Genomic DNA, 12,331 nt, shown 5'->3' with positions numbered 1-12,331 from the left:
CTAAGACTTAGAGTATTATATTCACTGCCAAACCCAATGCCCTATAGTTTCTTCTAAGCACTTAATGATTTTAAGTCTTAGGTTATAGATACATTTTGATTGAGATAGAAGTCTAAGTTTTTGTATTTGGCTATCTAGTTGTTCCATTATCATCTGCTGAAAACATCCATCTTTCCCCGCTGAATGGTCTTGACACCTTTGCTGATAATGAGTTAGTTTTAGTTGTATGAGTCTATATTAGCTTCACGGTTTAAGTCCTTTGATCTATATGTATACCAAACGTCAGTGATTAATGATCATCATCGTGATTAATGAAAACTTGAAGTTAGCTTCAAGTAGAGATTAAGACATGAGACATATTAATACTTTCTTCTTTTTTTGGTGGGGGGGATCACACCCAGCAATGCACAGGGGTCACTCCTGGCTCTGCACTCAGGAATTACCCCTGGCAGTGCTCAGGGAACCATATGGGATTCTGGGAATCCAACCCGGGTCAGCTGCGTGCAAGGCAAACACCCTACCCGCTGTGCTATTGCTTCAGCCCCAACTTTCTTCTTCATAAACAAGATTCTTTTGGGTAATTGGGGTTTCTTGTAATTTCACATGAATTTCAAGTCTCTTTCTGCACAAAAAGTCATTGGAATTTGGAATTGAGTCCTCAGAACTGTCTGGAGCCACTCAGCCCCTGGACCAGACATGAGGATTAGGTCCTCTGACCCCAGTTGGGGGCTCATATCACAAAACTTTCCTGTATAGTTCAAATCATATTTAATTATGGCATAATAGCCTCTGGTTAAGATCTAACAGTAACTACATGAATTGATTTTTGTTTTCATTATTGTTAACCCTGAGGCTGAAGACAAAGTAGATTATTTATGAGATACCTACTAACTCTAAAATTTTATGGCCTTGAGATTCTATGAAATTGATACTTCAAGTATCTCATTCCTAATTCCAAAAAATGCCCAATCCCTAATCCTAGCTGATTTGAAAACCTCTTTATTGATGACATCATTGTTTTCCCTAATTCTCATAAGCTTTTATTCAGACACAGAATCTCTTGTGCTGTCTCTGTGAACATGTTAAATGGTGGATCTCTCATTGATAGCAGAAAGCTGTCTTTCCCTCCAGCTCATTGAAGCAAGCATGAATCATGTCTCATGTCTATAAATAACAATTCTAGAAACAATAGGGAGAAAATTAGGGAATTTTAAGGTCCTCTGTTCATGTTATTTTCTGCCCACCTCATCTTTCTCATTGCAGCTCTTTTCTGATCTTTTCATTGGGTGCTTCCTGTCTGCAATCCTGGGCTCTCTGAGACACGTCATTCTGTGAGCTAAAAGTTCCAGGAAAAGCTAGATCTATACTCTTTTCAAACATTCTAATTACACTTTCAAAAAATAACTTTGGTGGGGAGAGTAAAAAAAAAGTCTTATTCCATTGAAAAACGTGTTTAATAAAATGTATTTGATAAATGTATTCCATTGAAAAATGTATTTGGCAAAATCTAACTTTCTGATAAAAAAAATAGTTAACACACTGGGTCTGGAGGAAATGTTCCACGGCATAGGAATAAAGCCCATCTCCAACACAATAGTTTACCACGAACAGATGAAAACTTTTCACTGACGAGATAAAGGACAAAATGCCCACTCTTTCTACAGGAACTCCAGCTAGAGTAATTAGCCAAGAAAAAGAGAAGTATTCTGACTCAAATCAGATATAAAAAAGTAAAATTGTTATCTTTCTTAAAAATGCCACAGTACTATCCTAAAACCTGTAGATTCCACCAAAACAAAAATGAACACAAAACTATTAAAACTAACAAACAGTAATCTAAGACTAAATATACAAAACATTTCCCTTGTATGATATAATAAGCTATCTTAAAGAGAAATTGAAGACAGGGCTCTGGGGCCAGAGCAATAGTACAGTGGAGAGGGAGCTTGCCTTGCATGCAACCAACCTGGGTCTGTTCCCTGGCATCCCATGTTTCCTGAGCTCACCAGGAGCACACAGCCGAGCAACACCAGGTACGGCCCCAAAACACACATACACACAAAGATTTCATTTTATAATAGCATCTAAGCAAATAAAGTACTTATGAATTTTTTAATCAAGATGGCAAAAAATTGATATTCTTAAAACTGTAAAATATTTAAAGGAAGAAAACACAAACAAATGGAAATATCTAATATTTTTAAATGCACACATTCCCAATGCTATCTAAAACCTTGATGCATTCACTGAAAATACAAAATTACATTTTTCATTAAAACAAATTTTTAAAGACTAACTAAAACTAACATCTACTGCCAAAACGCAAAACACTCGTTAAAAAGATATGTGCATGGTGAAGGGATGGGTGTTCGAGCATTGTATAACTGAGACTTAAGCCTGAAAGCTTTGTAACTTTCCACATAGTGATTCAATAAAAAAAATTAAAAATTAAAAATATGTGCACACCTATGTTTATTGCAGCACTCAGTACAATAATCAGAGTATAGGAACAATGCAAATGCCCAAGAACGGATAAATGGATAAAGAAGCTGTGGCTTGGAATGAAATACTATGCAGCAATAAGAAAATATACAATGGAATACTATGCAGCAATAAGATAAGATAGATCCTTCCAGTTCACTAAAACTTGGGCAAAAATGAAGGTATCATGATGTGTGAAATTTGTCAGAGAGACAACAATATAGATGAACTCACTTATCTGTACTCTATATGGAAAACAAAACAAGAGGATGGGCAGTATCAACTGATGACAAACTCTTGGTCTTGGATTAGAAAATGCAGATTACCAGCAGCACAGAAGGAGGTGCGGGAAAGATGTCAACTTATAAGTTGACATCTTACATAAGAAATAATGTAAAGACATTGGTGGGTAGTCAAAGGCCCTTTGTTGGTGATGAGGTGTAGTAATTGTACACAGACACTGTAATTGTTATTACTAGCATAAACAGGCTAATTAGATTACAGTAATAAAATTAGATATAGGAAAAATAATCACAAAAGAGGAAAGGAATAAGAGAGGAGGAAAGGAGAGGAGGGGAGGGGAGGGGAGGGGAGGGGAGGGGAGAGGAGGGGAGGGGAGAGGAGAGGAGAGGAGAGGAGAGAAGAGGAGAGGAGAGGAGAGGAGAGGAGAGGAGAGGAGAGGGAAAGAGCGAGAGAAGGAAGGAAGGAAGGAAGGAAGGAAGGAAGGAAGGAAGGAAGGAAGGAAGGAAGGAAGGAAGGAAGGAAGGAAGGAAGGAAGGAAGGAAGGAAGGAAGGAAGGAAGGAAGGAAAGGAAGGAAAGGAAGGAAGGAAGGAAGGAAGGAAGGAAGGAAGGAAGGAAGGAAGGAAGGAAGGAAGGAAGGAAGGAAGGAAGGAAGGAAGGAAGGAAGGAAGGAAGGAAGGAAGGAAAGAAAGAACTAAGCTGTGGTTTAGAAGTGAAGTGTTTGCTTGGCATGCATTAAGTCCTGGATTCCATCCCCACTTCTGATAAAACAAGAATGAGTCAGAGATGAATGAAGGAAGTTATATATACCTGTACATGTATATAGATACTTATGTAAGGTATTATTCAATATTTTAAAAGGGAAAGAAAGATCCTGTTTTTTGTGACAATGTATATGAACCTCTAGATGGCAGTATGCTGAATAAAACAAGTTAGAGTAAGAAAAACACTGCTTGGTTTCTTATATGTAAAAGTTAAAAACAACCCCCTCCCTCCCACTGTCACACTGCACTGTAGTCCCGTTGTTCATCGTTTGCTCGAGCGGGCACCAGTAATGTCTGCATTGTCAGACTTGTTGTTACTGTTTTTGGCATATCAAATATGCCACAGGTAGCTTGCCAGGCTCTGCTGTGTGGGTGGGATACTCTCCATAGCTTGTTGGGCTCTCCAATAGGGATGGAGAAATCAAACCTGGGTGTACTGTGTGCAAGCCCTATAGCTATAGCTCCAGCCCTCCCACCAAAAAAAAAAAAAAAGAGAGAGAGACAGAGAGACAGAGAAAGAGAGAGCTCAGGGAGCAGAAATGTGATTACCAGGGGCTGAGGATACTGAGTGGAAATTGGTAAAAGAAGACAAACTTTTCAGTTACTCAGTTGCACAATTATTAAGGTCTGAGGATCTAATATGTAATAAGCTGGCTACATTGGCAACACTGCTTTATATAATGAAGTATTCCTAAGAAAATAAAGTTTGAATGTTCTCACCAAAAAAAGTGGAGAGATGAATTTTTAAAAATTAAAGCGGTTGTTAATAGGTAAGAAGTGTCTTTCCCAGTGTTGTTTATCTGGCACTGCCAGCTAAACAGATAGCCCTGGTTTCGTTCTCTTCCGTCCTATTTTAAGCACTCAGACTGGACACAACTAGGGGGCACATCTACTGTTCCAACTTAAGTCTCAAGGACACAAGGACCTTGTAGATGAGCCACCAGGTTCCTTTTGAACTTGGGGACCCACCTTGGGAGGGTAAGAAGATAGGGATGGCTAAAGCTTTAGATTCTAAGCTAGACAGGATCAGGCTTAAATTCTGTCTCTCCCCATTCCTTTGGCAGGTTACAGATATGTTGTGAACCTAGCTGTAAATGAGGAGCCTCACAGACCTGCTAATAATCAAACGATTTTTCATTTCACTTCATTTTTTTCACAGTGCCAGAGATTAAACCTAGGGCCTCATAAGCTCCACCACTGAGCTACAGTCCCTTTTTGTTCCATGGTCTAATGAGTGACCTAAAGGGATACTCCCTCTCCTACACACCATAAGGCATATAATGTAAGGCTTAGCATATTGACAATATTCACTTGCCTCTTCCCATGTTAAGGCTTTTGTTCTTTGAACTCATTCAGTATATTTTTGGCTGTCTGAGGGACCCCAAGAATACTGGGTTACGTGCAGAGAAGCTGGGCTGTACTCACAACAGAAACTACTGCAACTGGTCGAGCCATAGTTATAAGCTAGTGTCCTGGGCATCTGTGATGGCTGTATGTCTCAAGTGATTCCCAGCTCAGACTTCCCCAAATCGCTCTTCTCTTACAACAGGAAAAAATTTAGACCTCAAAGGAGGGATACAGGTAGCCCCCACTTCATAAGGGTTCTTCAACCTACTTGATTGTTAACGAATGTCTCGCATCAGTACCTGTTTTCACTGTGCTCAAAGACAATTCAAAGAAACTTCTGGAAGTTGGAACAAAAGGTGATGTGCAGGCTGGTTTTGCAAGGTCCTCAAGGCTGGCAGCAGCCTGGACAGCCAGAATGACCTGCCAAGCAGCTTTTAGAAACTGCACTCTACAGGCTGTATTTTTTATCACCTCATTACTACTCTGAAGAGTGTTATTCTAGGTTATGTTTGTTATTTGATATGATATGGCAGGTTATTTGGGGAGGGGTCTGGGAATGCTCAAAAATGCTTGTGAATGGATAGCACTCACAGCCTCGCTTCATTTGAGAAGCATTTACAGTAGCCGGGAAAACCCGTCGCTATTTGGTAATAAGAACAGAGTATGAAATATTTATTGAGGACATGCTTTGCACCAGACAACTGAGATTATAATTTTAGAGAGCTACCAAGCAGAAAGTTATGGTCCTTGTTCTGAAACTTTTACAGTCTCGTGAGAGGAGAAAGGTGAGTGCATGCTGCAGAGGCAGAAGCACTGTTTCCAAGCTCTGTGTCTCTGGTTCATAAAGGCCTTTTCTCTCTTTTAGTTTTTAATTGTTCAATGAAGGTGTACCCCCTTTGAGTCTAAAACCAAATCAAATTTGTTAGGAATTTTATTAGACAAACAGACAGTAGAGCTCCTAAATGAATAAAATCTAAATTCTAGACTTTAAAATTAGTGCTGTTAACCTCTATGATAAATGATGATGACTCATGAGAACTTTAGGTTCACAGTCTGACCCAACGCAGACATTGTTTAAGTCTTCCTGTCATTTATTACCCACATCAACTCTTCATCAGCCAGTCAATTCGATTCTAGCAGTTTGAATCCAGTCTTAGTGTTACCAGCACCGTGCTGAGCCTGGGTCCTCAGCCTTTCTTGCCTGCCCTGCAACCACAAGCCAGAGTGCTTTCTAAGAGCCCAGAGACAGATGAATCACATCTTAAGATGTGACGCAATCTTAACGGTCTAATTTGAAACCACCAACAGAATATTTTGAGAAGTCACGGAGAAGGGTCAAAAGTGCTATCAGAAAGCAACAAGAAAATATCCTACCCAAAGGAGGAAATAAAATATCAGATTTCTAAAAATACTGGCCACACTTTGCCATTTTTCAGGCTTCCTGATGTCTAGAGAGAATTAACCTTGGTTTATGCACCATAATTTTTGCCAAGAGGTTCTTTTCTTTGTATTGCATGTTTTTTTTTCTACCCTTCTTACTCTGAAGCAAATTAAATGCAAACATAGAATTGTATGTTTAACGGTCTTACATATTTTGTCATTTGTAATACTAATAGAAAACTTCTTTTAGAATGAAATAATTGAATACCACATTGTCCTGTTTATTTGATTTCTCTATCAGACAGAAGTATTTTGTACTTTGGGAAACACAGTCCATAATAAAAATGAGTCTGTGGTCATTTATAATTGACAAGAAACTCATGACAATAGCATGGTTGTATAGAATGATCGCAAGACACCTGAGGTAAAGTTAGCTACAGTTCATCCAGAACATTTGACCTTTTGTCTTTCTGCTCAGGCTTTCAGCCTCCGCAATGGTAAGGCACAAACTCCAGGGGGCAAGATGAAGATCCATGAGAAACAGGACATTTAAGAAATGTCAGACCTCTTGTAGCTCGGGCAGTTTCTTTCAGGGAGAAATCTAAGTCAGAAAAGCAAGAGACTGCCGTGGCCCACCCAACAAGCTGGGTTCCCACAATGTTCTGCTCACCCCCCAGGCTGACTCTGAGTGCTTGGCTGGTGTATACCAGGAGCAGCTGCAGAAAATAGCTGTCACCAAGCCAAATTCTTCAGCACTGGTTTCTTCAGATAAGGTGGGCTCAGAGCCAAGGGGAATCTCAGAGTCTGTAAATTCTAATCCTGGAAAGTTCTGGTCAGAGGGTCTTAAATTTCTCTCCAGGGCAGAGGTATTGGACTAGATTATGGGGTGTTTGGGTGGGGCAAAGAAAAAAAAAACAAGTGCAATTCAGGGTGACCCTGAGGAAAGCTGAATCAGCCTCCCAGGTAAAGGCTCAGACTTTGCAGACTGAAAGAATGGGATTCTGGTGGTTATGGGGTATGTTCCTGCACTTTCTGGAAGCAGGAGATGTGCAGATCCTTTCAGACTGGGCCTATGCAGATCTTGATATACCAATATTGGTTGACCACCTACTCTGTGGCAGGTACTGTGCTGAATGTTCGATATTTTTTCTTGCTTTTCACCTTCAGAACAGTGCCAACTGAAAAATTCCATTGTGTCTTCATTCCTGAAGTGAGCAAACATAAGGCTCAGTATTTTGAAGTAATTTATAAGACTCTGTGAGCTGTGCTAGAGCAGAGTTTGTTAGACTTTTCCATTTGTGACCCCTTATTCATCTGAAAAATGTTTAAATAACACTAGGTCACATACAGGGATATTAATTAGGTATAGAAATCAAAGAGTTGGGGCCAAAGAGATAGCAAAGGCCACAGGGCACTTGCTTCACAAGTGGCTGACCCTAATCCTTAGCACCAAATATGCTCCTCGAAGCCTTGCCAGGTATGATTTCCAAGCAAAGAACAAGAAGTAAGCACTGCACTGAGAGCCACTGGTTGTGGTTCCCCACATCCCCGTCCCAAAAAGATGGGGAGACAGCAAATCAAACAATTAATGGTGGGAAAGAATAAGAAGTAATTTTCTCTCAAAACAAATTTTCTAGATTTTGCTGTGACCCTTATCACTGACTGATGAGACCCCCTTACAATTTGTCATCCTTAGTTTAAGATACAGGTCTGGGCATTAATCCCGGTAACTGGAATAATATTAGAAGGCTTCACTACTTCACAAGTGTCCAGGTAAACCCTTATGCCTGGTCCAGCCCTCTACCAACATCTGCCTCACTTTTCAGCTCTGTAAGAAGCTCTCAGTGACTGTCCAAAGCTAGAGTTTGTGTCCTTCCTCCCAGAGCACCACCTCCTTTTTTCACTGCATTGGCATTGAGTGCTTCAGTCATCAATCCTTGAGCTCTTTCCTCCTTTATAGCCCCGCACAAGGCAAGGCCCTTCTGTCATCCTTTCCTTTCTGTCCAGCACTGTCCTGCCTCATAGCTCATTCATGAGGAGTACTTGAATAACTATTCAAGAATTTTTTGAATAAAAGGCCGATGCGAAAAGGTACTTGACACTATGCTTTGGTTACTGATTGCTGAGTAACAAACTGCCCCAGATTTCGTAGCTTAAAACAACATCTACATTATCATCTCTGATGACTCTGTGGTTAAGAATTCTGGCAGGGTCCCTCTGGGATGACTCACCTCGGTTCTCCACCCTCAATAGTGCCTCTCTCCACTGAGATGCCTCGGCAGCTTGCTAGAACGACTCTACTGGAACCCTGTGTCTGGGCCCTCAGTGCGCCCTGTCAGCTGGTTCCCAAGTCCAGAGGTGTATAGTCTCAAGGCTTCGCTCACTGTTGGCCTCCCCACAGTCTTCTCAAGAACATGATGAGTTTACTCACATGAAACTTCAGAAACCAAAGTAAGAACCGAAGGTTCAGGCCTAGGACCATCAAATGGTTGTGCTTGCCGTGTAGGCTCCTTACAGCAAGTCGCTGACTCAGCCCCACACCGTGAATAGGTAAAGGAAGCTGTGGCTCATGTGGACTATCTCGGCCACTGGGGCTCCCAGAGTTTAACAGAGCCAACTCTATACCAGCCTACATCGCCACAGAGATGGCATTATTCAGTGGAGAATTTTTCCAGACAAGGCAGACAGCTCAGCCTATTCCGTCCTCAGTTTGGGGAAAACCCTATAATTAAAGCACAGGAATGTTAAGAATGATCTGAGCATCTTGTGCAAGCACATAGTCAAGAATCCAGTCCCCAGTTAGAAAAGAGTTGAAACGTTCTATTTGGAATATCACATATGGTCTATGCTTTAACAAAGCACCCTGTAGAGAAATGCCAGATAACTATGGTCTTACTCCCTTTAAGTGTCTTCCTTTTCTCTGTGTATTTCTAATTTATTTGTATTGTCGCCTCTGGCTCCCAAGGCCTTGGCTTCTACCTCTTGGATCACTTCCCTTGGCAATTTGGATGTTGTTTAATTGGAGCTTGCCTGATGACTTTCTGTTCTTACTTGATAACTTCCTTGGTCTTGGAACAGTTTCCGTAAGATCATCCAACTACCTTGGATTTGATATCCCTGAGACTTTTGTAATTTGTTGGAAATATTTCTTTGCTTTTGGATGCTTGCTTCTACTTCATTTGAAAATTTTTAGAGTTGGGGCTAGAAAGATAGTATAGCTGGTAGGGTACTTGTCTTGCACACCTCTGACCCTGATTCTATTCCTGGCATCCCATATGGTCCCTTGAGCCTTGCCTGAAGTAATTCCTGAGAATAGAGCTAATAGTATTTTCATGAGCATTGCTGGGTATGGACCAAAAAGGAAACAAACAAAAAAGTATCAGGATTTCAGTTGTTTGTTTTTGTTTTATGTCCTTCTCAAAATGATATATATACTTAGTTACTTCAGTTATGGGCCCTATATAAGCTAATCAGTAGTCATCAGGAACAAATTAGTCACTTAACAAACCAACATATAAGTAACTATTGAGTAATAATGGAAATTGCTCCCACATTTAAGTAAGTTTATTTCTTTGGAGGATGCAATTCTATGATAGTAACAACACAACCTTCACAGAATATTATGATATGGGAGAAAAAATGGAATTTCGTGACCTTAAGGTTTGGTTTTCAGAAATAAAGTTATACCTGTTTTCAGATGTTCATTGGCCATTTGTAGTTTTGATATATCTTGATAACAATAAAATTTCTCATACAGTAACATGAAATACCAACTTGCAAAAGTAGAAATACAGTAGGAAAAGCTGCTAGAAGTCTGAGAAAATGTGGGGTAAGGAGCTTGCCACTGACCCTTGTGACTTGAAGGAGAAGGGCATATGGCACAATGCACCCATGACCCTACTAGATACCAGACTCCCAAGGAAAGAGGTCAGGACTATGGTCAAACTGATTTCCCATGTCAGAGAACCTGGTTCAACTCCTGGCTCACTTGATCTGCTGTTGCTGTGGGTTTGTGACAAATAGTTTTCATAATGTAGAATAAAAATCCTTTAATCCCAATTTTGTTTAATGTCTTGAGCATTGGGCTGGAGCGATAGCACAGCGGGTAGGGCATTTCCCTTGCACGCGGCTAACCTGGGTTTGATTCCTCCGCCCCTCTCAGAGAGCCTGGCAAGCTACCGAGAGTATCATGCCCGCACGGCAGAGCCTGACAAGAAACTCATGGCGTATTCAATATGCCGAAAACAGTAACAAGTCTCACAATGGAGATGTTACTGGTGCACACTTGAGCAAATCGATGAGCAATGGGATGACTGTGATACTGATACTGTGATACTGTTTTGAGCATCGCCTTTCCTTTCATCTAAAGGCCAAGTCCACTGAATCCATATTAAGGGAAACATAAGCAGAAACCTTCATGACACTTATTCTAGAGGCACTTTCAATGATTCTGTGCAATATACCAAACAAAAATAAGGATAAATAAATGGGACTATAGCAAATTAAGAAGCTTCTGCAGCATACAAGAGACCATGACTAAAATAGAAAGATAACCTACACACTGGAAGATATTTTCCCACCTCTCATATGATACAGGGTTAATATCCAAGATACATAAAGCACTTTTAAAACTCAACAACAATAACACACCAAGAAAAAGAAACAGAAGTCGGGGAGGAGAGGAGGATAGAGGAATAGTTTAGTGGGTAGGGCACTTACCCTGCAAGCAGCCGATCCAGGTTCAATCCCTAGCACCCCATAGGTCCTCCAAGACCTGAGAGAATGATATTTCTCTCGACATAGTAAAGGGAAAATAGATGGTGAAAGATAACAAACCTGGAGAACTGGCCTATCGGACTGAGCTTAGCAATGCTGGAGAGGCAGCAGAGAGTGAATGGGAAGGGACCTTGAGATAATGGTGAAAATGATGATGGTGTTAAAACAGTGTATGTACAAAGCTCTATAATTAACAGCATTGCAAAGCGAAGTGGTTAATTATTGTATTTTCAAGCCAAGTCCAGTCCTTAGGTCATACAGGTTCATAAGCTAGGGGCCGAGAGAAGTCAGAAGAGATGTGAAGGAGGATGAATGGAAGGAAGGTAGCCCAGAAATACTGTTGAGAGTAGCGGGTGCAAACAGAGCTCTGATACCAGTCCTGATGAGTTTTCTGTCAGGACTACAGTTGTGTTGCACAAAGAAAAACCACCCCGCCAATTATCCTACCCTCCCTAACCTCTTTTAAATTTTGGTGACTGGGGTGAGAGTTGGGCTGGAGCGATAGTACAGAGGGTAGGGCATTTGCCTTGCATGCGGCCAACCTGGGTTCCATCCCTCAACCCCTCTTGGAGAGCCTGGCATGCTCCCAAGAGTATCTCTCCCGCACGGCAGAGCCTGGCAAGCTACCCGTGGAGTATTCGATATGCCAATAACATTAACAACAAGTCTCTCATGGAGACGTTATTGGTGCCCGCTCAAGCAAATTGATGAACAATGGGATGACAGTGACAGTGACAGTGGGGTGAGAGTTTGGGCCATACCAAGTGGTCCTTCAGTGTAACTCCCTCTCTGTGCATGCATGACCTAGTGATGCTGGCCGCTGAATCCAGACCTCCTGCATGCGGAGTGTGTCCTCAGCCTGATGATCTATTTGCCTGTGCCCCAACCAATCTTTCTGGTCAAGTGGTTGTACCTATATCCAAAGTAGGCATAACTGATAGGCTTTTGCCTACTGAAATTGCCACGAAATCAAGAACATATGAAGTCTTATCAAATAAAATGGCCTTATGATCTAGACATATGATCTAGGCCTTATGATCTAGAAGATTTCAAACTTCTTTGTTCTGAGTCACCTCATACTTTTAAAAATTAGTAAAGACAGATCATGCCAAGGTTTGCGTATGAGCCTGGCTCTGTTTCAGCTTAATGGATTACAAATAAGAAACGAGAGCTTTGTTTATGCACTTAAAAATAATAAATCACAGGTAAATATACTAGAAGTTGTTGCTTATGTGATACCAGGGATTGAACCAAGGCTTCACACATGTGGGCCCCATCCGAATGAAGAATACTTATATTCCAGAACACTGTAATGGGAATCATGGCACAGGTTTACATGTAT

This window comes from Sorex araneus, chromosome 2 (assembly GCF_027595985.1).
Source record: "Sorex araneus isolate mSorAra2 chromosome 2, mSorAra2.pri, whole genome shotgun sequence".
Classification (NCBI taxonomy): domain Eukaryota; kingdom Metazoa; phylum Chordata; class Mammalia; order Eulipotyphla; family Soricidae; genus Sorex; species Sorex araneus.
Note: the sequence above shows the minus strand (reverse complement) of the source record.